We start from the raw sequence: 24,169 nt of genomic DNA, 5'->3' as shown, positions 1-24,169 counted from the left end.
AGTCTCCTTTTTGAATGCGGTAAAGATTTGATGTCAGAAGGAGAGCCTTGAATGAGAAGGAAAGAGTTTGTTGGATGGAGTTCAATGCACTTCTTCCTTCTTCCTCTTGTATTTACTCTTGAGAGCCTTTGGTTGGTGGAAATCCCTTTTTGTTTGAATGGAATAGCTCTCTTCATGTCTACTACTGTTCACTCTGGCTATTTAAGCAGTCCCCTTTGAAAACTAGCCGTTAGACACTAGTTTGTAGCCGTTCTACACAATCTGCAACTTTTGACAATGTATCCGTTGGGGTCGGAGTCGACTCGCTCGATCTGGAGTCGACTCGGCTGTTGCTGGAGTCGACTCATGCTTTATTGAAGATGACTTGTCCACTGTTCAGGATTTGAATTAAAGTGCTGTCTCGTTCTGGAGTCGACTCGGCCAAACCTGGAGTCGACTTGCCAGTATCTGGAGATGACTCGACCCTCTTGGAGACGGCTCGTTCTCAGGGTTCCAGAGATCTTTCTTTCGGTTTTACTACCTCGAGTCGACTCGGATTCTCTTGGAGTCGACTCGGCTCTCAGAGTCCGAAATTCCGATCCTCTGTCTGTTGACCTGAGCTGCCTCGGAGTCGACTTGCACTTTGTTGGAGTCGACTCGGCTCTTAGAGACCGAAAAACTGATCCTCTGTGTTTTGAGTTGAACTGTCTCGGAGTCGACTCGCACTTTGTTGGAGTCGACTCGGCTAACTTGAGAGTCGACTCTGGAGCGCTTGGAGTCGACTCGGCTCTCAGAGTTTCCGATGTTGGTTCTCTGCCTTTTAATCTTGCTTTTCTTTGAGAGTCGATTTGGACGTAACTAGGAGTCGACTCGCCAAATTTTGGAGTTGACTCGTAACTTTCTGGAGTCGACTCGGTTGCAGGGTCTGAAATACATCGTTCTGTCTTTCTTCTGTTACCATTTGGAGTCGACCCGGAGACGTCGGGAGTCGACTCGGATTCCAACGGAGTCGACTCAAACCCTTCTGGAGTCGACTCGCTGACAGGGTCTGAAAATCAACTTTCTGTCCTTCTGTCAGTTCTCAGTTGGAGTCGACTCGTAGTGTACCGGAGTCGACTCGAGCATTTGCCAGAACCTCTGAAACACTTAGAGTCGACTCGAAATCTTCCGGAGTCGACTCGAGCTTCAGACTTTGGCTTAAGTGAGTTCAATACTTAGCCAATTGACTCTTAAACATAAATTCACAAATATTTGCCTGAAACACTAGATTGAATTCATTAGTATAACATAAGATATACTCAAATGCTTTGAGCTCATCAAAATCAAATAGGGTTATAATCAATCACTCCACAGTGATGCTATAGCTAACTGTATTTTATCTTGGAATATTGAGAAAAGGTTGAGTTCCATCACTCTTGACAATTTGTCAGCAAATATAGTTGTAGCAATAGAACTTCAAAAACAATTTAGAAAAGATTTACTTTTTGGATGGTAAATTCTTTCATGTGCGTTGCTGTGCACATATTCTTAATTTGATTGTGAAGGATTGGTTGAAGGTAGTGGAGGGTGCTATTCATAGGATCCGTGAGGCTGTTAAATATATAAAATCATCTCAAGGAAGGTTGGAATTGTTTATGGGAATTGTGAAATAGTTCAAGATGAATGGTAAGAAAAGGATATGCATAGATGTACCTACTCGTTGGAATTCTACATATCTCATGTTAAATGATGCTATAGAATTCAAGGATGTATTTATGCGACTTGTGGCCCGGGATCTAATTTTGATAATGCGCCAACTGAGGAAGATTGGTCTCAAGGCATTATTATTTGTAACTTCTTAAAGGTTTTCATCTTATAACTGAAGTTTTTTCACAAACAAAAAATCCAATTGCAAATTTGTATTTCTATGAAATTTGGAGAATCAATATGCTCTTGATTGAAGAATCTAGGAGTTCAAATGCAGTTGTGATGATGATGGCTTTAAAGATGCAAGAAAAATTTGACAAGTATTGGAAGGAATGCTCTCACATTCTTGCTGTAGGGGTTGTTCTTGATCCAAGACATAAGATGAATCTTATTATTTATTGCTTTCAGACAATCCATGGTAATGGTGATCGTGCTTCATTTGAGATCAACAAAGTGCGTGAAGTTGTTCAACTTTTTATGATAATTATGCAATTTTATATGGCACAAATGTCTCTCTTGTTCAAGTGGATGAGAGGGTGTCTACATCCCAAGGTGGAAGAGATGAGAATCGTTTTATGCATGGCTATAAAGAATTCATCCACAGAGTACAAGTTACCCAACCATCGAAGTCAGAATAGAGACCTATTTGGAAGAGAAGGTATTTTACGATCTCTAATTTGGATGCTTACATTAAATTATTAGTCAATAATTCTAATAAAAATGACTTGCTATTTAATTTTTTGGAGCAGGTTCATCCATTAGATGATCAAAATTTTGACATTCTACAGTATTGGAAATTCAATGAATCAAAATATCCAATATTGTCTAGGATGGTACGTGATATCTTGGCAATTTCCGTTTCTACCGTTGCATCTGAGTCTGCCTTCAGCACTGCTGGCAGGGTTTTGGATGATTTTCGTAGCAGTCTATCTCCGAATACAGTTGAGGTATTGATATGCGCACAAGATTGGCTTCGAGATAGCTTGCCTTATCTTGCAGGTTCAATTTCTACAACATTCATAAATTTTATCATGTACCAGCTGTACTAGTGCTTAAAAACTTTGAGATTTTTAATTTCGTATTTTTTTCATTTATAGATATTCCACCTCCTCATACAAAATACAAGGTTGAAGATTACGAAACTGTTGTTGATATTAATACCGATGATTAGCTTATGCTGGTAAGTAGTAACAATCATCTTCATTATTATGTTGACATTTGAATTCTCTAATTTGCATCATCTCATGTTGCTTCTTTGAGTTATGCAGGATGGTGGTAATCTATCTTAACTGATGTTCTTGATTGTTTCTGCCGTGCGGGTGATCCTTTACCTGTGGTCGAATGGATGAAGAAAATTGTGTTCATTATACATGTTCTTAGTTATGTAATTCTAAAATTCACTGAATATGATGCTGATGCTATGATGCATCCTTTTTGGATTGTCATATGGGGTTGAATTTTGCTTTAAAAAATTCTGTGAAAAATTGGTTCAACTTTTGAGCTTCATCCTTCTACATGAATATCTTCTGCTTTCCCTTTTTGTACTATGTCAGCTCTTTTAAATATTGTTTCTTTTTGAGCACTCTCCTTCTTAGCTATTCTTCATGCAGGTCTAGTTTTTAATGAACCCTAGTTTTTTCATTTTACTGGGATGATTGATGATACATTGACACCACTAACACATTGTCTCAGTCACCAGATTTCCCCCTCTGTATTTCCAGGTTTTGGATCCCTTGGTCTAATAATATCGGTACTGGTATGTTGGAATCTGGTATTCATATTCTAAAGCAAATCTGGTTTCTTGTCTGTGGAAATTATTTGTCTTTATATTTCTGTATTGAACTTTGGTGTTATTAGAAATTTAGAATCCATTCATGGTAGGAATAGCATGCCTGGTAGTTTTAGAATATGAATTGGCAAGATAGCCTTGCACATGGCACAGTAAGTCAGTAACCCGTCATTACAGGGTTCGCCAAAAAGGAGGTGAAACCAGTACAAATAGCATTGCTTCAATCTTTGCTTGGTCACGAGGGCTTGCACACAGGTATCTTCGGCTTTCTTTTGGATTATTGCAGTGGTTCTAACTGCAAGCACTAACTGGAAATATTTCTTTTTATTTGTTTTTCCTAATATGTATTTCAAGAATTTGTTTATTTGTTTTCACAGTTTGTATTTCAATAATTTGTAAGGTCTTCATGTTTCTTTTGTCTGTTCTAGAGAAACGCGATCTGTACATCATTTAGATGAAAATTCTGAATCCCAAAATATTTGTTTTTCAACAGAGCAGAGCTAGATGACAATGCTAGACTACTTGATTTTATCGAGAAACTGGAAGCTGCTTGCATTGGAACTGTGGAGTCTGGAAAGATGACTAAAGATCTTGCTCTCCTCAATCATGGACCAAAGTACCATCTCACTCTCATGTCACTATTATTATTTCTAAAATTGTAGCTTTCGTCTGTTATAAACCATCAAACAACAGATGATTTTATGCGAGCCTTTTCGTCTCTTCCAGGGTGACTTGAGACCAGTGGTTGAACTCTGAGGAGTTCATTGATGCAGTGGACTGGCAGAGGAGCTGAGAGCAAGACTCCTGGGCAAATGAAATTTGTAAATTCTACTAAAGAAATTTGTAAATCATTTGTCACCAAAATCATTTGTAAATGAACACCGAGGAGTTGCTTCTGATGTCTGTTTGAGTGTGCCTTGGATTTTTGTCACTTTTGCATGCTATTTTTTCATTTATCACCAAAATGATTGTTGCTTCTGATGTCATTTTGAGTGTGCCTTCATGCTACCCCCATCTAACGTTTGCTTTTTTCTGCTGCTCCATATTGGTTGCATGTGTGAATAGGCTCGGCATGTAGAAAACAATTCTTCCATTGTGTGATTAAGAGCTTTTGATAATAAATAAGAATAGCATTTGTCAGTCTTCATTATTCATGGAGCTGAACTATTAAAAATATCAATATATGATTGTTTTTAACAGATCCGTAGAATGTTTAACTTTGCTTGCTCTGGGGTTAAAACTTGTTCATCTCATGGACCCGATCGGACCCGGATCCGACCCGACCCAAATGACCCATCGGGGTCGGCATCGACCCGACCCGAATTTCAACCGGGTCGGGTCTGGGTCCAAAATTAGGACCCGAACAAAAAACCGGGTCGGGTTGGGGTCACTCAGGACCCGACCCGACCCGACCCATTTACAGCCCTAATCAGGGTTGGGAGTGAGGGGTCAAGGAAGTGCAATGCAACTCAATATACCACTAAAAAGGCTCTACAAGTCTTTGAAATAGAGAAAATAAAATCAATTTACAAAAGAAGTCATTTCACAATTTGGAACCAATTTGACTACTCTTCTACCCCTTGTAATTCCTCTCAATATTTCCTTAAATGCATGTACAAATTAATCAAGCATAGAAAAACAAGATTATAGAGGAATCTACTACAATATCAATCAATATGCACGGGTGGAATCAATTCACACTTGGCGATATTCATAAAAATAAATTAGGAATGCTCATGGTGCAAAGTACATGACTCCCATTCACCTGCCAGTCCGGTACGGCCTTGATATGCCTCCAAAAGCTTACGGTAGGCAGTAGGGAACTTCTTCTTTTTGCTTCCTAACTTCTTGCCTAACTGAAACATACATTAATCATGCTCTTAGTCTTGTATCAAGGGCTATAATCTACGTGCCAATCATAAATATATGAAACTTTAATTGATTCAACTCCCTTCTTTTCTAAATCCTTTCCTTTTTTCCTTTTTCCTATCAATTAATCTTTCCCTTATATGTATTATGATGCAAAAGCATGACATACACACCTTAGGCCACTGCTATAGGATCAAGGTGCGAGAAAGAGTCAAAATCTTCCTTCACTAAAAATTTCACTGAAGCGTGAGTCGACCCCAACCTCATGAGTCGACCTCGACCACAGAGCCGCAAAACTTCATTTTTTGGATTCTTAGAGAAAGTCGATCCCCAACCTCGTGAGTCGACCCCAATCTGCCTCGAGTCGACTCCAATTGACCTTGAGTCGACTCCGGCGCGTTTTGAGGTGACTCCCATCATTTTTCTTACTTTTTTCATCTCGGATGAACAGTAACCCGGACTGACAGCGGGTTAGTTCATCCCGATTTTGATTCACTTTCCAAACTCCTATTTTTATAAAATTTTTACCTAACATTCTACACTCATAGAAATTTTCAGAATGGTAACATGCATCACCATAGGAGGCCGATTGACCCCCGATATTCATATGGCCAGGTCAAGACCGATACTCTGATGAAAATTATCACAATAATTTACATACATACACATGACTATACATAGTTACATGCATGCATGCATACATATATACACAATATCATAAATGTCAATTATATATATACATATATATTCAAATTCTAGGCAATGATTGTCTTTGATAACCAATAAATCTAAACTAATTATAAGAAATATTTTGTGAGATTAACATGAGCACATTTTTATTTGGTATAAGTTAACTGGTGGCATAGCCGAAAAAAGAAAAGAACTCATGATAGCGATACTAAACAAAACTTCCTGAGTTAAATTTTTGAGATTCAAGTGCCAAACTCTATTTCAAAGAACAAAGCTCCATATCGCAGCAACACTAGTTTAATTTTCATTCATAAATATGTCCAAAATGACAAGCCCATTGCATATGGCAAAGAATATAGTTGAAAAAATTCCGAGGAAAACTATAGCCCCAAGCGTTGAGCAATGACATGGGCAAGGAGGGACAAATCCGAGAAAGCATTGTTCTCTTTAGTGATTGATGGCATCCCAAGCTCGTCGCAGCTCAATGGCACCTTAATGGTGGCGCTGAGCACAGCTTCGGCAACACTGTTGAGCTTTGATGCCATAGGATTGGCTGCCCATCTCAAAAATAAGATCTAGTCGGAAAGTATTATTTGGATATTTTGATCGTGTATAAGTATCTAAGAATAACCCAATGAATAACCGATGTGAGACTAAATACACGCCTGCACGGGTATTGACAACTAAATAGTTGTTCGAGAGGTGTAATGGCAGCCAAGGTGGTGCTTTGGTAGCAGAAGAGAGGAGCTAGAAGATAGAGAGATATGGAGGGCTTCATTTTTTTCTATTACATTTCCGGTGGTGCTTTTTTTACAACAATATTGAAAATTAATAACTTTGGATTGAGAAAATTGAAAGCTTCATGAAAGGGAATGAAGAGAAAGTGCTATATCAAGAATACCACACTTAGTAGGGTGAGATATGTACGCACATTATATAGAAGTTTTAATTATAAGAGACCAATTACATAATTATAGGTATAATTGTAGTGTATGATAAAGATATTTTATAATTATGGAGATTGGTCAACTATACAATATCATATGGATTTGTTCCTTTGTATGCCATTACTTGTGTACTTGAAATATATGCTATAATTTTATTTCCTTGTATGCCATATTTATTTATTTGAGATACATGCTATAATTTCTTTTCATTACAAAGATATACTATAATTATGGAGATTGGTCAAATACACAACATCATTTGTCCAGTGATGCTACTAGGTTTTCAAAACAGGTGTTTGTTGATGGGTAGTGCTACTGCCCAATTTTTAAAACTGGAGGTGTTTTTGTGCAGTGATACTATCCATTTTCTAAGTCGCAGGGTTTAAATGTTGGTAAAACAGGGAAAGCTTATGCCAACAGGTCAATTCTTTCATTGAAGCGGCACTCATCAGATGTAACAGCACCCCCCCAGCCCTCAAACAAACGAAAAAGAAAAAAAAGAAAAGAAAAGAAAGAAACAGTATTCTCTGCATTCCTTAGGACTTGTCTGATTCGTGGGAATTTTTTTTATTAAAATATTTTTTTTTGAAAAGTTGATGTATGAATATATAATGCCTAAAAAAAATAGTTTTTGTATATTTGGTTGATCAAAAGTAGTATATTTTAGAGTAGCTTATGTTTGGTCATATATTTGTTGTTTGAAATTTTTTTTAATAAAATATCTATTATATTTTTAATAAAAAAAATTGTTGGCCATGGCTATGCTCTAATGATCATTATTAAAGTGTCGGATATTTTTATTATTATGTTGTGAATATACATAAATTGCTAAAATGCGAAAATTGTTGTATTGATTTCAAACGTTGGACATGACCTTCACTAGTAAAACTGGACGCTGTTAAAACAAGTTGAAGCCAAATAATGCTGGCTAAAAAATAATGACCAATTATGTGCATGGGCCGCTGTGATGAAAGCATTGGTTCAGCATTATCAATGTTTTCATTAAAAATAGAGTTTTTTTTTTCAGGCACACGTCTTTCTAAATATTAAAATTTATATGAATATTCTTTCAAAATTTATATTTGTATGTATATTCTTATAAAATATTTATTTTATATGTATATCCTTCAATTTTTTTATGCATATGTGCCTACACTATCTAACGCCGTCAAGAAATTAGCTATTTAAAATTAAAAATAACTGAAATTTTCTTAATGAATAGACATGAAAAAAAAATTATAAGGGTATATATGCAAATAACACTTTGCGAGAGTATTAATGTAATTTCACACATTTAGGTAGGTTTACGTGCAAGAAATTTTAATTTTATTTTTTTATTTCAACTTATTTTAATACTCAGATTTGTCTAGTACCTAATGCTTCATACTTTCGTAAAAAAATTACTAAAGAAAAAGATTGATTTAATAATTAGATAACAAAAAGAGCTATAAATATTCTTTCATTAATTATGAAATTATTCTACTTTATTTTTCTTTATTTATAACAACAATTATATCTTATTTCATCGAAACACAGCCTCTAATATTTATTGTTATAGATGCTTGTAGGAGGGCATATATTAAAATATAGAAAATGCTTAGAATTTCTTAAAGGCACACGATATGTTGCAATGATCAAGTTTTCTTTCTACTGCTATGCTCATAGATGAAAGAACAACATCAATCATTCCCAAACAAAATCATTGAGGGCTTGTTTGGTTCATGGGAAAAGGAGGGGGGAAAGTGTGGTCAACGGAAAAGTAATGAGATGCCTCTTGTTTGGTTGGAGTTTTCAAAAGAGAGAGATAGAAAAGTTGTATTCCTATGGGAATATGATTCTCACATGGAAAAGTCTTTTCTATAAGAAATATGAAAAAGTTACTTTTCCGTGAGTCGGAAATCACTCCATTTTTATTTTTTTCTAAAAAGACTCTTCAGCATTAAAGAAGTATTAAAAACCTAATTTTTATTAATGGTATAATAGGAATTACACATAACTTTTTCAAGAAAGTGGATGGTCAACTAAACATAAGCACTCTGAAAATCTGTCATTTTTCCATGGTCAACCAAACATGCCAAAAGTACTTTTTTATGCATTCTCTTTTTAGGAATCTGCTTTTCAGGAATCATATTCCTAAAAGGAAAAATGCTTTCTGCGAACCAAACGAGCCCTGAAAAACTTCGAACCCTTGAGACTTATTAACAACCTTTGCAGTCATGTAGTAGAAGGCTACCCCTTACGTTGTGTATCTTAACTACTTTTCTTTGGAGCTTCAATTTTCTAGAAGAAGAAGAGATCTAATAAATGGGGCCCATCTTGTCACAGTAATGTTAAATCAGCCACTAGCCTGCACATAAGAAATTTTTTAACTCTAAAAGATAAGCATTGCAAATCTCATATACTAAAAAACAAATGTCGTCAATCTCTAGAAACACTTTTGTTTAAATAATTTATAAAGCTAAAAGCAGGACTTGACCATCTTCATAATCTAAAAAATGATACAATGAAGGGCTATCTATAGTAGAAAAGAGAGTCCTAGGAATGATTTTGATTTCGGATGGAGAAGTGAAAGAGAAGATCGAGAGAGATCGAAAAATTTCTCAAAGGTGATAGAGATATTAGTTTCTAATGAGACCTGTTAACTCATTACCTGTTTCAAGCTTAAAAAGATACTTTCATAATTTTAATTTAAATAAAAATGATTTTAGCTAATCACGTTAGTTGAATCACTATATCAAATATATTCATACAAAAATAGTATTTTGTAAGGGCATACACGTAAATATGAATTTAGAGCGTATTCATGTAAATTTTAATATTTAGATGGGTATTGATGCAAAAATATAAGGGTTTTTTTTGCGTGTATACTCTCCAAAATTGCTATTTACATGTATATCCTTATAAACGTTTTTTTTTGCATGTTTACCCATTAAGGGTATATTCAATATTTCAATTTTAAATTGCTAACTTCTTAACGACATTAGATAGTATTGGTATATGCACCAAAAAAAAAGAAAAAAAAAAGAGGGTATACATACAAAACAAGTGTTGATAAGGTATATATGTAAATATCAATTTTGGGAGGTATTTATGCAAATTTCAATATTTAGAGAGTATGTATGAAAAAAATCCAAAAAAAATATAATATAAAATTTTGCATCAATTTCTTTTTGACATATTTATATGCTGTTTTACATAAATAAGATTTGGTAACATTATACCTTTTTTTGCCAACTTTTAATCTTTTCCTTTCCTAATAAAAATTTCAAACTTTTCCACTTGGGTTATAGTTACATGCGACGAGAGAGAGAGAGAGAGAGAGAGAGAGAGAGAGAGAGAGAGAGAGAGAGAGAGAGAGAGAGAGAGAGAGAGGAAGAAATTTGGGGAACAGTTTAGCTTTCTGCAGGCTTCATTGCAGCTTACAAATTAGAGGTGATCAAAACCCGGGCCGGGCCAGGCTCGGGCCGGGCTCTACAGCAGAAATTAGGCCCGATGGCTATGCCCAGACCCGGCCCGGCCCGACTGTCGGGCTTAAATTTTTGTCCAGACCCGACCCAACCTTATAAATCTGGTCCCAGGCCCGACCCGACCCGACAGGCCCCGACCCGACAGGCCCGACCCGACAGGCCCGATTTTTTTTTTTTTGTTTGGAATCTAGAAATGGGCAAAAATGGCCCAACAGCTTAATGGGCTCTCTAAATTGGTTAATTGGTTAATGTTAAGGATATAACTAGCCTATTTTAAATAGATAGTGTTGGTGGTGGTTTCAAACTTTGAAATTTGGATATATCTACAAACATTAAAAAAGAAAAAAATTGCAGCTTCAAGCCAATAGAAAGAAAATAAAATGTATGAAACATTGTTGTCCAGCTGAAAATTACAACCCAATAATAAAAACTGCAAACTTAGACAAAATACAAATTACATTGTCCTATTAACATTATAACAAATATGCATCTTTGTGCATTCAAAAGTTCATAAAAGTTCATAATTCTTGAAGCCACTTCCATAATAGAAAACTGTAGAACATCCTTGCATCTTCTAACTCTCAAAACCTACAAACACAAAATTGAAACATTAGCAATTGTTGATTGAACATGAATAATTATTAGAGTTATTAATAGAATATCTAAATGACCGAACCATGTAATCCCTCTTCCATCTCTTCCTCGTCATCTTCATCCTCACTAGATTCTTCCATGTTAGAATTGATTCCTCGCCATCTTCAACTAATTATACAAAAAATTCAGTTCACAAGAATTATCATAATACAAATAAAGCACCATCCAACCGGAAAAAAAAAAATCAGGGGAGAAGAAACTGAGAGAGAAAATTCAGAGAATCTCCACCCTCCAAGAAGTCCATCTCCAATCCCCCGATCTTTCTTCCTGATGGCCCAGCTGGAACTGGGTTACTGGAGCAATGTGAGGGAAGGAAAACCAAGACCAAATCCAAAAAGAGAAGGGATGAAAGATCCCTCCTCTCTTTCTCTGTCTCCCGTCTCAACCCAAAACAAAACCACTGTCCCCACTCCCCACTCTCCCACTGTTCCGAGCTCTCTCGCTGCCCCCCCACCTCTCTCTCTCTCTCTTTCTCTCTCCGGGCTTGGGCAAAATCTACCGGGATCGAGCTCGAAGAGGAGGAGGAGGAGGAGGAAACTCTTACCGGTGACTGTGAGTCGGTGACCGGAGCCGCGGAGGTTGCCGTCCGGGGGAGAAGGACGCGAAGAGCCGCCGGCCGGTCGTTGAAGAGGCGACGACACCGAGAGGAGGCGGCTATCAGGCTCTCAGCGAGGGAAAAGGGGGGGGGGGGGGGGGGGGGGCGGGGGCGGGGGCGGCTCTCAGTCTCAGCGAGGGAGGGGGGCCGGCGGCGGCGGCTCTCAGTCTCAGCGAGGGAGGGGGGGTGCGGCGGCGGCTCTCAGCGAGGGAGGGCGGCGGCGGCTCTCAGGCTCTCAGCGAGGGAGGCGGGGCGGCGGCGGCTCTCAGTCTCAGCGAGGGAGGGGGGGTGCGGTGGCGGCTCTCAGCGAGGGAGGGCGGCGGCGGCTCTCAGGCTCTCAGCGAGGGAGGGGGGGCGAGGGAGGGGGGGGGGGGGGCGGCGGCAGCTCTCAGTCTCAGCGAGGGAGGGGAGGGGAAGGGAAGGGAAGGGAAAGCCCAAAGTTAGGGTTTTTGTTAAATTTTTTTAATATATTATAATTTATAACAGGATTTTATAACCGGGCCGGGCCGAACCGGGCCATTTTTAACGTTTCCAGGCCCGGCCCGATTTTTTTGGTCGGGCCGCTTTTCCTGCCTAGGCCCGACCAATGGGCCCTTTTTCAATGCCCAAGCCCGAAAAATTTCGGGCCGGGCGGGCTGGGCGGGCCAGAAGGCCCGTGATCACCTCTATTACAAATCATGTGCTATGATTCTCCAACACTGATCATCGAATGCCATCAATGATCAAAAGAACGGGACCGTCTTATTGGTGTCGCTCCACGGAATCAGACGGCAAGTATCGCGTAAGAACAATATGATCCAATCTCTCCGTTGTTTGACCGTGGCGCGTCTCGCGAATGGACAAGATGACATCAAGACAAATCGGATGGCAGATCCATTCCCCCAAAAAATAGAAGTTTTCTATTTAATGGCTAAAACCCTGGGAGAGGATCCATCGATCTCCCTTCACTTGTTCCCGATCGTATTTTATCTATCCAGTACCCCAGATTAAATCCTTCATTAGGAAGCAGGGAAATCTTTATTCGGTCTCTGGGGCAGAGGAGCATGTTAACTAACATACAATAGCGGGCACAAGCAGAGTCGCCGTTGTGGCTAATCAGGGAATCGGCCCACGCGACCTACGGGTCCCCCTCGATTTCGATTTGGATCGAGAGAGAGAGAGAGAGACGCGATGGGGAACCGGAAAATCCCGAGCTCAGGTGTGACTCTCGTGCTCCAATGTCCAAATTATCGCCGGCGATTCGCGGCGATTGTCGGATAGCGGATTCTCTCAATACTTGTGATTCGATCATGTATTCTGGTTTTCCCTTTCTTTCTAAGGTTTCTCACACACGCTTTGGTATTATTTGCTGAAGCACTGATGCTGATTAACGGTGTTTTTTCTATCTTCTGTTTTTTGGCTTTTCGCTTCTAATTTGAGACTAATCCTCTGTTTACTAATTTGTTCCAAATGCTTGTGCAATGGATCTGATTTTGTAAAGAAAAATGAAATAGAAAGGATGTCCTTGATTTCCTGTCTGTTTTAATTTGAGTAGACTATCTGCTAGGTTGAATTTTTCCCCTTAGTTTTTGTGTTCTTCATGCAGTTTTGCCTAGTAAAATGAAGTTGAGATGGATGTTCTAGGTCTCATATATCTTTATTATGAGCGAAGAAGATAGGAAGCTGGCTTTTCTTCCCTAATATTTTCTTGGAGTATATGTTTCGGTTTGATATTGAAAAGCGGGAAATTAGGGTTTTAGCTTACTTTCTGATATTAAGGTTTAAATTTATGATATGTGAACTAATAGTTCTTGGTGCTTACTTTTTGGTTTACTTCAAAGTACTTTCTTCCAACACTAAGACATGGTTATTGGGAAAGACAGTTATTGGTCCACGAAAATATATCCGTAGAATTCATAAGGATTTGAAAGAAATGCATCCTGACCTGACATTCCTGAGTCTGTTTATTGTAGTTATTAAAATGTGATATATCATAAATATATCACATGATGCCATTTTGCTCTTTAAAGTTGTGGTGTTGAGATGCATCATGTGAAAACTTTAGTGTACCAGAATCAATACTTTTCAAATTGGTGGATTTCATATTATTTTTCTCATCTGATATTTTTTCCCTATTCCTCTCTTGTATGGCTTTGACCCTATTTGCAACCGGCAAGCTATGCTTTTCTCTTTTCCTCTTCCGCTTCTCTCGTCCTAACTGAGTTCCTAAACACCAACTAGGACGAGAGAAGCAGAAGAGGAGAAGGAAAAAGCATAGCTTGCTAGCTGTAAATAGGGTCGAGGCCATGGAAGAGAGGAATACAGGAAAAATATCAGATGAGAAAAATGATGTGAAATCCACCAATTTGAAAAGTACTGATTCTGGTACACTAAAGAAGTCCAACTTGAGTGAATCAAAGCCTGCCACTTCAAGGAAAGTAGGAGGCATGGAAAAAGAGGCAAGAAAAGGCCTTCTGACAGTGGTTCTATGGTATGCTTCTCATTCTTAGCTGCTCAAAGTGGCACCTCTGCTAAGTTGAAGGGCCATAAGTTGAAGAATTTTAGTATCAAAACAGCAATTGGCGGCACTAAGGGGTCATCAGAGGAGAAGGGAAATAGTGCTTGGATCATAGATGCTCTTGTTGATTTGACTAAAAGCAATATGCATACTGAAATTAGTTCAAACTTGGGTACTGTGAAAAATACTCAGTCCAATAAAAGAAGAAAAGCAGAAAGGGAGAAACAGAAGGTTTTTTCCTTGTCTCAGTATAGAACAGGACTTGATCGAGAAAAATATTCTGCTTTGCGTTCATCTATATCAGACATTGCATAAATAAAAGTTGTGGGAAAGAATAATATCAATGCGTCTATTGAAAATAAATCAACGCCAGTAGCCACCAAAGAAGGTGGTGGTTTGACGAAGGCTTTGGATGATGAATCACCAATCAATAATTTCGTCTTCTCCGAAGTACATCTAGACCAACATGTAGTAGAAAACCCCTGTTTAAGCCAAAATAAGAAGGTCACGAGTATGGTGATTGACAAGAGCTTGGATTGCCTTGATCGTGATATTAAACAAATTCAAGATAATTTGCCTAACCCTTTGTTGCAGCTTGGTGAAATTGGTGGTGCAGACACTGCTAATAGGGCATCTTCATCACGTAAATTTCGAAGAAGGGTCAGAAGAAATAAGCAAGTCATAAGAGACATGAAGAGAGAGTTTCAGATGATGCATATGCACTGAAGAATGAAGGTTCCTCAGATGAAGTTTATACGCTTCCACAAGGACACGCCAGTCCTGTAGGAGGCAATTTAGAGTTGCTTACTACTGATGAAAAACAGGAACCAAGTTTGCCTCCACCAATTAGAGGTGTTATAGACATTTTTGCATCTTGAGATTTACCCGACAAACAAGATGGTCAGTTGCATTTGTTCAAAAAGGAGGATGTTAATTTCCCTTTCCATGGAGACAATGATATCATGGATGGCATATCTGTGAATCATTCTGAGAAGACATCTATTTCAAGGAGGGAAGCTGCATTAGAGAATGTGAAACCTGCAGATCGTAAAGATTATGTTTCAAATGTAATGCCTTTGTGCAATCACAGAGACACAACTCGTTATCAGGATGGGAGAGAAGTGCCTTCTTTATCAGTGAACCATGCTATGGAGCATTGTATCTCCGTAGATTTGACTAGGAACCAGGATAAGAAATTGGATGCGCTGCATGTTTCACGAGGAAGATCATTAATTAGTTGCACTTAAAAAAAGTTGCTTGTTCTTGATCTTAATGGAGTACTGGCTGATGCTGTCCTTGATTATCGGAAAATCCTTAATGCAGATAAATGGATTGACAAACAAGCAGGTGAACATTGACAGCAATGTCTAACATCTTATGTTAAATTACAAGCTGCCATTCTTTTAAAATTTAGGTGCTTATGTAGACTTTTGTATTGCATTTCAGGCTTTAAAAGGCCATTCTATGACGATTTTCTGAACTTCTGCTTCGATAAATTTGATATAGGGATCTGGTCATCAAAAATGAGGTATGTCTTCAAAATTTTTTCTGGTTCACCTTTTTGTTCTTTTACTTTTTTTTCCTTCTTTGTGTTTTTTCTTCATTGTGAAAGCATCTTAGAGCTAAGTTATTATGCAGTTGGTGGTCTACTACTACATTTTTGGTTCCGCTGAATTTTCTGCTGTGGTTCTATCATTGATGGGCTTCAAAATTTGTGCAGAAAAAATGTTGATGCTATGGTTGATTATCTTGTGGGGGATGCTAAACATAGGTTGTTGTTTTGCTGGGTAAGTATTTTGTAAAGACACTAATCTTGGCAGTTTCTTTTATTTCATTTTGAAATATTATGATGTTGCTTGTATTGATGTATCTGAACCTGGTTATGAAATACTTCACTGTTCTTTTCTAGTTCTCATCAATAGTTTGTATGTTAATTTTTTTTCTACCTGATGAACGCTTCATTTTCTTCAGTGAAATACCGTAAATTATCTTGAGCTACTATTCCTTAATACAATTATAGTAGCCCTAACAGTTTGTTACCTAATACGAAAGGTATATGTGAATCTTGGGGCTGAAGCAACCTTGGAGTCTGAATAAAAGATACTGTATTTTTATCTCTCCTGCCACAAAGGAGCCTTTACAGTGGAAAGGTCTCATTGATGTATGCTAATTATCCGAAGTGTCAGGCAAAGTAACCATAGAAAATAAGTTGATGGTCCTTCTGATATATCATCTATGATGTATGAGGTCATCTTTAAGGACTATCTGTTTCTAGCTACTTGAGTTTATTGCAACTAGGGTCTGCTGAACGGCTCCTTGTCCATATCGGTGCGAACCGATCCTGTTCGAACCAGTACAAGCCCGGTACCGGTACTGGGGAAGAGGAAGAGGAAGAAGAGGAAGAAAGAAGAAGCAAGAGGAAGAAGAGGAAGAAGAAGAGAGAGGAGAAGAAGAAGAAAAGAAGAAGCCTACCTGTCGCACTGGGCTGGCTCCCTTGGGCCGACGAGGATCACCCGTCTTGGTCGCGATTTCGGCCCCTTCTTTGCTCATGGGAGAAGGGGGAAAGAGAGAAGAGAGGAGGAGAGAGGGCAAGAAAGGAGAGGAAGTGAGTTCGGAAAGGAGGAAGAAGAAGGAAAGGAAAAAAAAAGAAAAGAAAAAAAAGGGCGTCCGCGCGCGATTCCATGCGTGCGGTTTCCCACGCGGGGCAATGAGCCCCCGCGGCACCGCATGCGAGCGCGAGCCTGCGTGGGCATTGAATGCCACAGTGGCTAAAACGCAGACACGCGCGCACAGTGTTTTTTCTTTTTTTTTTAATATTTGCGGTTGGCCGGTTTGGTACCGGTTTCAATTGGTACCGAACCGGTACCGGTCTCCACTGGTACGTTGGTTCGGTCGGTTCTGCGTATCTTGATTGCAACATTGGAACTTATCATTTCTGCTGGAATGGTATCTTGGGTCATATTTCATACTTTATGCCAATTCTTGGATAAGACTTGCTTCTAGTATAGTTTCTAACCATTCCTTGTAGATGATCTTCATTTGCAGGAAGTGAGAAATGCTATCTATTATGTATTGCATCTGCAACATATTTCTTTTAATTTCAGCTGCATTCAGTTGATATCTTTGCAACTTTGTTCAGGATAGATCCAAATGCACTCTCACTGGGTCCTCAACAGTTGAGAATGTGGAAAAGCCATTGGTTTTGAAAGAAATGAAGAAACTATGGAACAAAGAGGATCCTGATCTTCCATGGGAGAGTGGAGAGTACTTGCCATCAAATGTGTTGCTGGTGGATGACTCTCCTTACAAGGCCCTCTGTAATCCTGTAAGGAGTCCATTTTTTTACCATTTTTGGCATTTCCGAATGGATTTATCACCTTTATCAGATTTTTCAGTTTTCTGCATGATATCTCTCTCATCCATTTCTTTTCTTGAATTCTTGTTTTGCTGCACACTGCTATCTTTCCATATCCCTACCATTTTTATGATGAAGGCGACAATTCTATAGGTAAATATTTTACATGATCTGTATGTCTGTTTTATTTTTTTGTTTCTCCCCTTTTTTCCTTTTTTTTTTTCTTGCTATGCAGAGTCCAAATTTGTCTTTAATATTCATGAGCAGGTCCAGGAGGAGATATTCGAGTCTACTTAGAAGGGCTAGCTATGGCTGACAATGTCCAACACTATGTTTGTGCCTACTCATTTGGCCAGCGAGCAATAACAGGGGCAAATCCATCTTGGAAGTTCTAGCAACAAATTATTGATAAATTTGGGAATTATTCTTCTCCAACCTGAGCGGACACTGATGATATTTGAGAGTGCATCTAACTAATGGTGACCAAATGAGAAATAGGAACTGATTTGTAAGTAGGCATCTAGTCTTCATCAACTGAGCTTCTTGCTTTACCAATGCTTGATCTAATAGACTTAATTGATTTTTACAGGCCGTGATTGTTCTCACCCCTGCCAACAGTAAAAGCATTATGGTATCAAGCCGGACGATTGATCATCAAGCCAGACCTCTGATTTTGCAGTTTGACCTGTTACTATTCGGTGCTTTATACTGTTGTCGTCTAATGTGAAATGCAACACATCTTTTACCAGTGATTGGGATGTTGAGTTGAAGAAAGCATGGGATCTACTACAAATAGGTTTTAGGATGCCATAAATACCTATGTACTCCTTTCCCATGTACACCTTGGATTCATGAAATTTTACCAAGAGATGAGAATGGTGGTTAGAACAATCTGAGGTCTTTTTCTTTCGTTTGAAGTTTTAATATCCCTTTCTATTTTACAGTAGTACTTTAGGGCATGATTTTCATCTTATTGCCCGGTTGCTATTTTGCCTCCACAGGAACTGAAACTTATTGCCTCATCAATGCTGTTGTTTTGATGCTGTCGGTTTTTTTGAATAAATTAGTGTAGCTTTAGCTTTTTTGTCCTTTTCTGATATAACACTTCAGTCTTTTGTTGTTTGTCAGCTGTGGCAATGGATGCTGGAGATAAGATATGTACATCCGAGGTGCTCTATCTCTGAACAAATGACAATGAGCTGATTTGATTTTTATTTTTGCTTTTATTTTGGGTAATTTTTCCCTTTTTCCAAGGTTAACAGTGTCAGCTTTTAACCAACACTTCAACCATCTTTATCCTGACAACCAGTCAATAGGGCTGCAGCCGGATCAGGTAGGGCTGGGGCATGCTTGACCCTGACCTGATCTAGTTTCATATTCAGGTGGATTTTAGACCCGAAACAAACCATTTGTTGATAGGATTGGGTCTGATCAGGACCCAATAGGTCATTTGGCTTGAGTTGAAGCCACCTAGCTTCTCTCTAGCTTTGTATCTATCCTTTTGGAGTTCTTTAGTGCCCTAATGGTCTAGTTCTACTATACTATCTCAAAGTTGTATACTGTCTTCTTTTATTTTTGTTAGTATCTGGCCAACTGAAATTTCACTCCTTCCATCATGAAAATTATCACTTGGAATATTGGATGATTGGGATCTTCGGCACAAAAAAAAAGAGAGCTCTTAGAGATATTATTTCTGAATCTAGATATGACATTTGTTGCCTTTAGGATACCGAAACTTCCAAACCTAGCCCAAGATTGTTTAAAACTATTTGTGGAAAGAAGATTGATTCTTGGATCATATTGATGCGGGATCGTGGGCAGCATTTGGTTAGGTTGACCATACCCAAAAAGACTAGCCATAATATATTATTAGGATTATTAGTTCGTATAAGTATCTAAAATCTGTCTAGTGTATAACTGATATGGAACTAAACACATACCTACATGGATCCTTACATACTTTTTCTGTTTAATATGTGGTATTGCCTAGTTATGTAGCCCAAGAGAGGCGGGGAGGGATGGTAAATTAGGCTTTTCGAAAAATTTAAACAAAATACAACGGAATAAAACTTGATGTGTGTGAGTGATTTACAATTGATAATGAGCAATAAGTAAATATGTAGAAATTCAGAGTACACAGATCAAACACCATAAATAATGCAATTTATAGTAGTTCGGTGCCAATCCTGTACCTACATCCACTCTCCAAGACATCCTTCTTGAGAATTTTCACAATAATCCCTTCAAGATTACAGTCCGATTATTTTGACTGGGCTCAAATTCAACCCAGTTGATTTTTACTTGTCAACCAAAATCACCACCAAGCCTTTTCCCAAGCTCAAATACAATTCAATTCAAGGTTTGGACGGATTTTTTTCCAAGTTTCAATCCCTAAATCTTGTCATGACCGAGTAAGAGAAAAATATGCGACAAAGTAAATTACATCTCCTTAAAGATAAATACACAAAAAATAAATAAAACTTTGAATCAGTTGGTTGGCCTTGAATAAATTTGAATGCTCTTTACCAACTCTCTCAACGGTGGAGGATGTGATTTTTCAGCTCTTAATAAATGCACTTGAATGTTTTTTTTTCTTTTGTAAATTTCTCTCCTTCTTTTTCTAAAGGCTTTTTTCCTTTGATCCTCAATCACTTCTCTTTTCTTCCTTTTTGGTGTTTCCATGCATTTATACCACCAAAGAGTAGTTGGTAAATACTTCTAGCTGCTAGACAGGCTGAAAGAGCCGTTGTGAAACAAACATGGTTGTTCTAATTTGCAAGAAAACTAGTCGTTATTATTGCGAGGCGTAGACTGGTCGACTCGACTTCTTTAAGAGTCGACTTATGATCTTCAGGGATTGACTCGCGATCTTTCGGGGTCGACTCAAAATAGCTCTTGTTTTTGCTGTACTCTGTCTTTCACCTATAGCCATTGTGGGCTCGACTCTTTTGGTTTAGGGACCGACTTGTCAATACGTTGTTTTTGACTACTATCTGTCTTTTGTTTGTGGCCATTTAGGGGTCGACTCTTGTTTAACTAGAGTTGGCCCTTGAATTTTATAGATCGACTCGCCAACATGCTATTTTTAGCTACTTCCTGTTTTGCTTCTAAAACTAATCTAGGGTTGACTCGTTTGATACGGGGGTCGACTCTTAAAGGCGTATCAGTATATATTAGTGTGCCAGGGTCGATTTGCTATATTCTAGGGGTCGACTCCTAAGATAGCCCTAGTTGAAATTTGCTATTATTGCCTGTGAGCGTTCAAGGGTCATTTCATGATGTCCTTAGAGTCGATTCCTTTTGTGCAGAGCTTTAGATAGTTAAGTTTCATTTCTCCATATTAAGAGTTATAGAAAGATTTCTTCTTGACTTCTTGCAAGCATTTTAGTACACTCCAGGTAACTAGTTAGTGAACTTTTTACTCAACTATTTTGTATCATTAAGATCAAACTTTTTGGATCAACATGTGGTATCGCCACCAAGTTAAGGATCCAAATCTATTCAAATCTAATTATAAGCACCATAAATTCAATCATAAATATCATAAATCCTATAAAAAATACTATGATCAACCCTTAGTCAATGCATAAGGGCTAATGCTGCGGTGTCCCCTAGTCCATATAGATAATGGGTTTGATTCGTTCTACTTTTATTTATAACAACTTGGGACCTCACCTAAAAACCTAGCTAGAATGTGTAATTTAGGTTCCTTAGCCCTATATAAGTACTCAAAATCTATCCAGTGCATAGTTGATATGGAGCTAAACACCCGCACAGGTCTTCACATATTTTTTTTAATGAAAAGGAAATTATTTAAGAACAATTTTTTCAGCGTCGGATAGACTTTAATTTTCTTTTTCTCCTTCCTTTATAAATTTGGCAGGTAATCCGTCATTTAACACCCCAACCCTGAAAAGTAAAATAGAGCATGGGATAGACTTCATATCGCGATGAAGTTGGCTGTTGATTAGTCCATATGTAAGGAGATCGACCAACTATCTTGAATGGTAAGGATTTTCGCATAGGATTTGATTCTTCAGAAGGTGGGATATAATAATCATAAAATCATTGAGCAAACCAAATTTGATTGACTTGAGTAGCTCAGCTTGCAAAAAAATTGACCCAAACATAGGAAAATAGCTGTGTTGATTGTAGAAGTCGATCAACTTATTAGGTTAAGTTTTCATATGGCCGGTCAAGACCGATATTCTGATGAAAATTATCACAATAATTTACATACATACACATGACTATACACAGTTATATGCATGCATGCGTACATACATATACAATATTATAAATGTCAATTATATATATACATATATATTCAGACCCAAACATTGGAAAATAGTTGGCTGGATCGTAGAAGTCGATCAACTTGTTAGATTAAGTTTTCATATGGCCAGGTCAAGATCGATATTCTGATGAAAATTATCACAATAATTTACATACATACACATGACTATACACCGTTACATGCATGCATGCGTACATATATATACAATATCATAAATGTCAATTATATATATACATATATATTCAAATTCTAGGCAATGATTGTGTTTGATAACCAATAAATCTAAACTAACTATAACAAATATTTTGTGTAATTAACATGAGCACATTTTTATTAGGTATAAGTTAACTGACGGCAAAGCCGAAAAAAGAAAAGAACTCATGATAGCGACACTAAGGCCTTGTTTGGGAGAGCTTTTGGAGGGCCAAAAAGCACTTTCTGGCCCTCCAAAAGTACTTTTAGATAAAAAAATAGTATTTGGTAAAATTTCTGAAAAGCTGTTTCAGCTTTTGCGAGAAGCTGAAAACAGCTTTTGGAAGGAAGCTCCAATTTGGAGCTTTCCGAAAATGCTGTTTTCAGCTTTATCAGAAAGCTGTATTTTTGACAAAAATGCCTATATTAAAATATAATAATTACATAGTTTGTCCCTTTATAAACTTAAAAATCTGCTGGAGCCAAGACTCCTAGCCGTCAGACTCCTTTCTGCAAAAAAAATTGTTAGAGAGATAAATGGTCATTCGGAGGATGAAAAATTAATTTACACTAATAATTAAAATATTTTATACCTTTATTATTGTATTATACTATAAATATAATATTATATTATATTACATCATAATACATTAATATGTTATTTCAAATAATTTAATATTATGTTATATTATGGAAAATTAATTTATACTAATAATTATAATATTTTATACCTTTATTATTGTATTATACTATAAATATAATATATATTACATTATATCATAATACATTAATATGTTATGTTAAATAATTTAATATTATGTTATATTATCGAAAATTAATTTACTCTAATAATTATATCACTATTATGCTATATTATAATAATATTATTTTATATTACAATAATATTATACTATATCGTATATTTATGTATTAATATATGTTATGTTTTATTATGTTCTGTTGTATAATACTATGCAATGTCTTTTATGGTAATTTTGTCATATAAAAGTAATTTCTTTGTTTGTTTACCAAACATATGTTAAAGTGCCACAGCACTTTACAAATGTAGTTACCAAACAGCAAACAGCATTTTATAACAGCTCTATTTCAGACAGCTCTGCTTCAACAGCTCTACTTTCAACAGCTCTACTGCTTATAGCTCCTCCAAACAGGGCCTAAGCAAAACTTTCTGAGTTAAAATTTCTGAGATTCAAGTGCCAAACTCTATTTCAAAGAACAAAGCTCCATATCGCAGCAACACTGGTTTATTTTTCATTCATAAATATGTCCAAAATGACAAGCCCATTGCATACAACAAAGAATACAGTTAAACAAATTTTGAGGAAAACTATGGCCCCAAGCATCGAGCGATGCCATGGGCAAGGAGGGACAAATCCGAGAAAGCATTGTTCTCTTTAGTGATTGATGGCGTCCCAAGCTCATCGCAGCTCGATGGCACCTTAATGGTGGCGCTAAGCACAGCTTCGGTAGCACGGTTGAGCTTTGATGCCATAGGATTGGCTGCCCATCTCAGAAAGAAGATCTAGTCGGAAAGTATTATTTGGGTACTTTGATCGTATATAAGTATCTAAGATCTACTTAATGAATAACCGATGTGAGACTAAATACACGCCTGCACGGATCCTCACAACTACATAGTTGTTCGAGAGGAGTAATGGCAGCCAGGGTGGTGCTTTGATAGCAGAAGAGAGGAGCTAGAAGATAGAGAGATATGGAGGGCCTCATTTTTTTCTATTACAATTCCGGTGGTGCTTTTTTTTACGACAATACTGAAAATGAATAACTTTGGATTGAGAAAATTGAGAGCTTCATGAAAGGGAATGAAGAGAACGTGCTATATCAAGAGTACCACACTTAGTAGGGTGAGATTTGTACGTACATTATATAGGAGTTTTAATTATAAGAGACCAATTACATAATTATAGGTATAATTATAGTGTATGACAAAGATATTTTATAATTATGGAGATTGGTCAACTATACAATATCATATGGATTTATTCCTTTGGATGCCATTACTTGTGTGCCTGAAATATATGCTATAATTTTATTTCCTTGGATGCCATTATTTATTTGAGACATATGCTATAATTTCTTTTCATTACAAAGATATACTATAATTATGGAGATT

The 24,169-nt window shown here is 37.4% G+C and overlaps 3 long non-coding RNA genes across 4 annotated transcripts; 2 read left to right on the top strand and 1 right to left on the bottom strand.

Annotated features, from left to right (window-relative positions):
- The first annotated feature begins 2,609 nt into the window (after positions 1-2,609).
- LOC120104451 lies at positions 2,610-2,995 on the top strand. Its single transcript, XR_005506877.1, has 3 exons — positions 2,610-2,664; positions 2,763-2,845; positions 2,934-2,995. It is a non-coding gene; the product is annotated as an uncharacterized LOC120104451 (long non-coding RNA).
- A 7,597-nt stretch (positions 2,996-10,592) lies between these two features.
- LOC113461021 lies at positions 10,593-11,786 on the bottom strand. 2 transcript variants are annotated; one of them, XR_005506876.1, is made up of 3 exons: positions 11,626-11,786; positions 11,104-11,189; positions 10,593-11,015 (listed from the first exon to the last, which is right to left on the bottom strand). It is a non-coding gene; the product is annotated as an uncharacterized LOC113461021 (long non-coding RNA). The 2 variants fall into 2 exon arrangements; XR_005506875.1 differs by lacking the exon at positions 11,104-11,189.
- Positions 11,787-17,620: 5,834 nt separating this feature from the next.
- On the top strand, positions 17,621-18,752 carry LOC120104450. The gene is made up of 4 exons (XR_005506874.1): positions 17,621-17,681; positions 17,796-18,036; positions 18,118-18,425; positions 18,657-18,752. It is a non-coding gene; the product is annotated as an uncharacterized LOC120104450 (long non-coding RNA).
- Positions 18,753-24,169: the final 5,417 nt, after the last annotated feature.

Source organism: Phoenix dactylifera, chromosome 18 (assembly GCF_009389715.1).
Source record: "Phoenix dactylifera cultivar Barhee BC4 chromosome 18, palm_55x_up_171113_PBpolish2nd_filt_p, whole genome shotgun sequence".
Taxonomy (NCBI): Eukaryota; Viridiplantae; Streptophyta; class Magnoliopsida; order Arecales; family Arecaceae; genus Phoenix; species Phoenix dactylifera.
The sequence above is the reverse complement of the archived record's forward strand: the minus strand, read 5'-3'. Positions and strand labels throughout refer to the sequence as shown.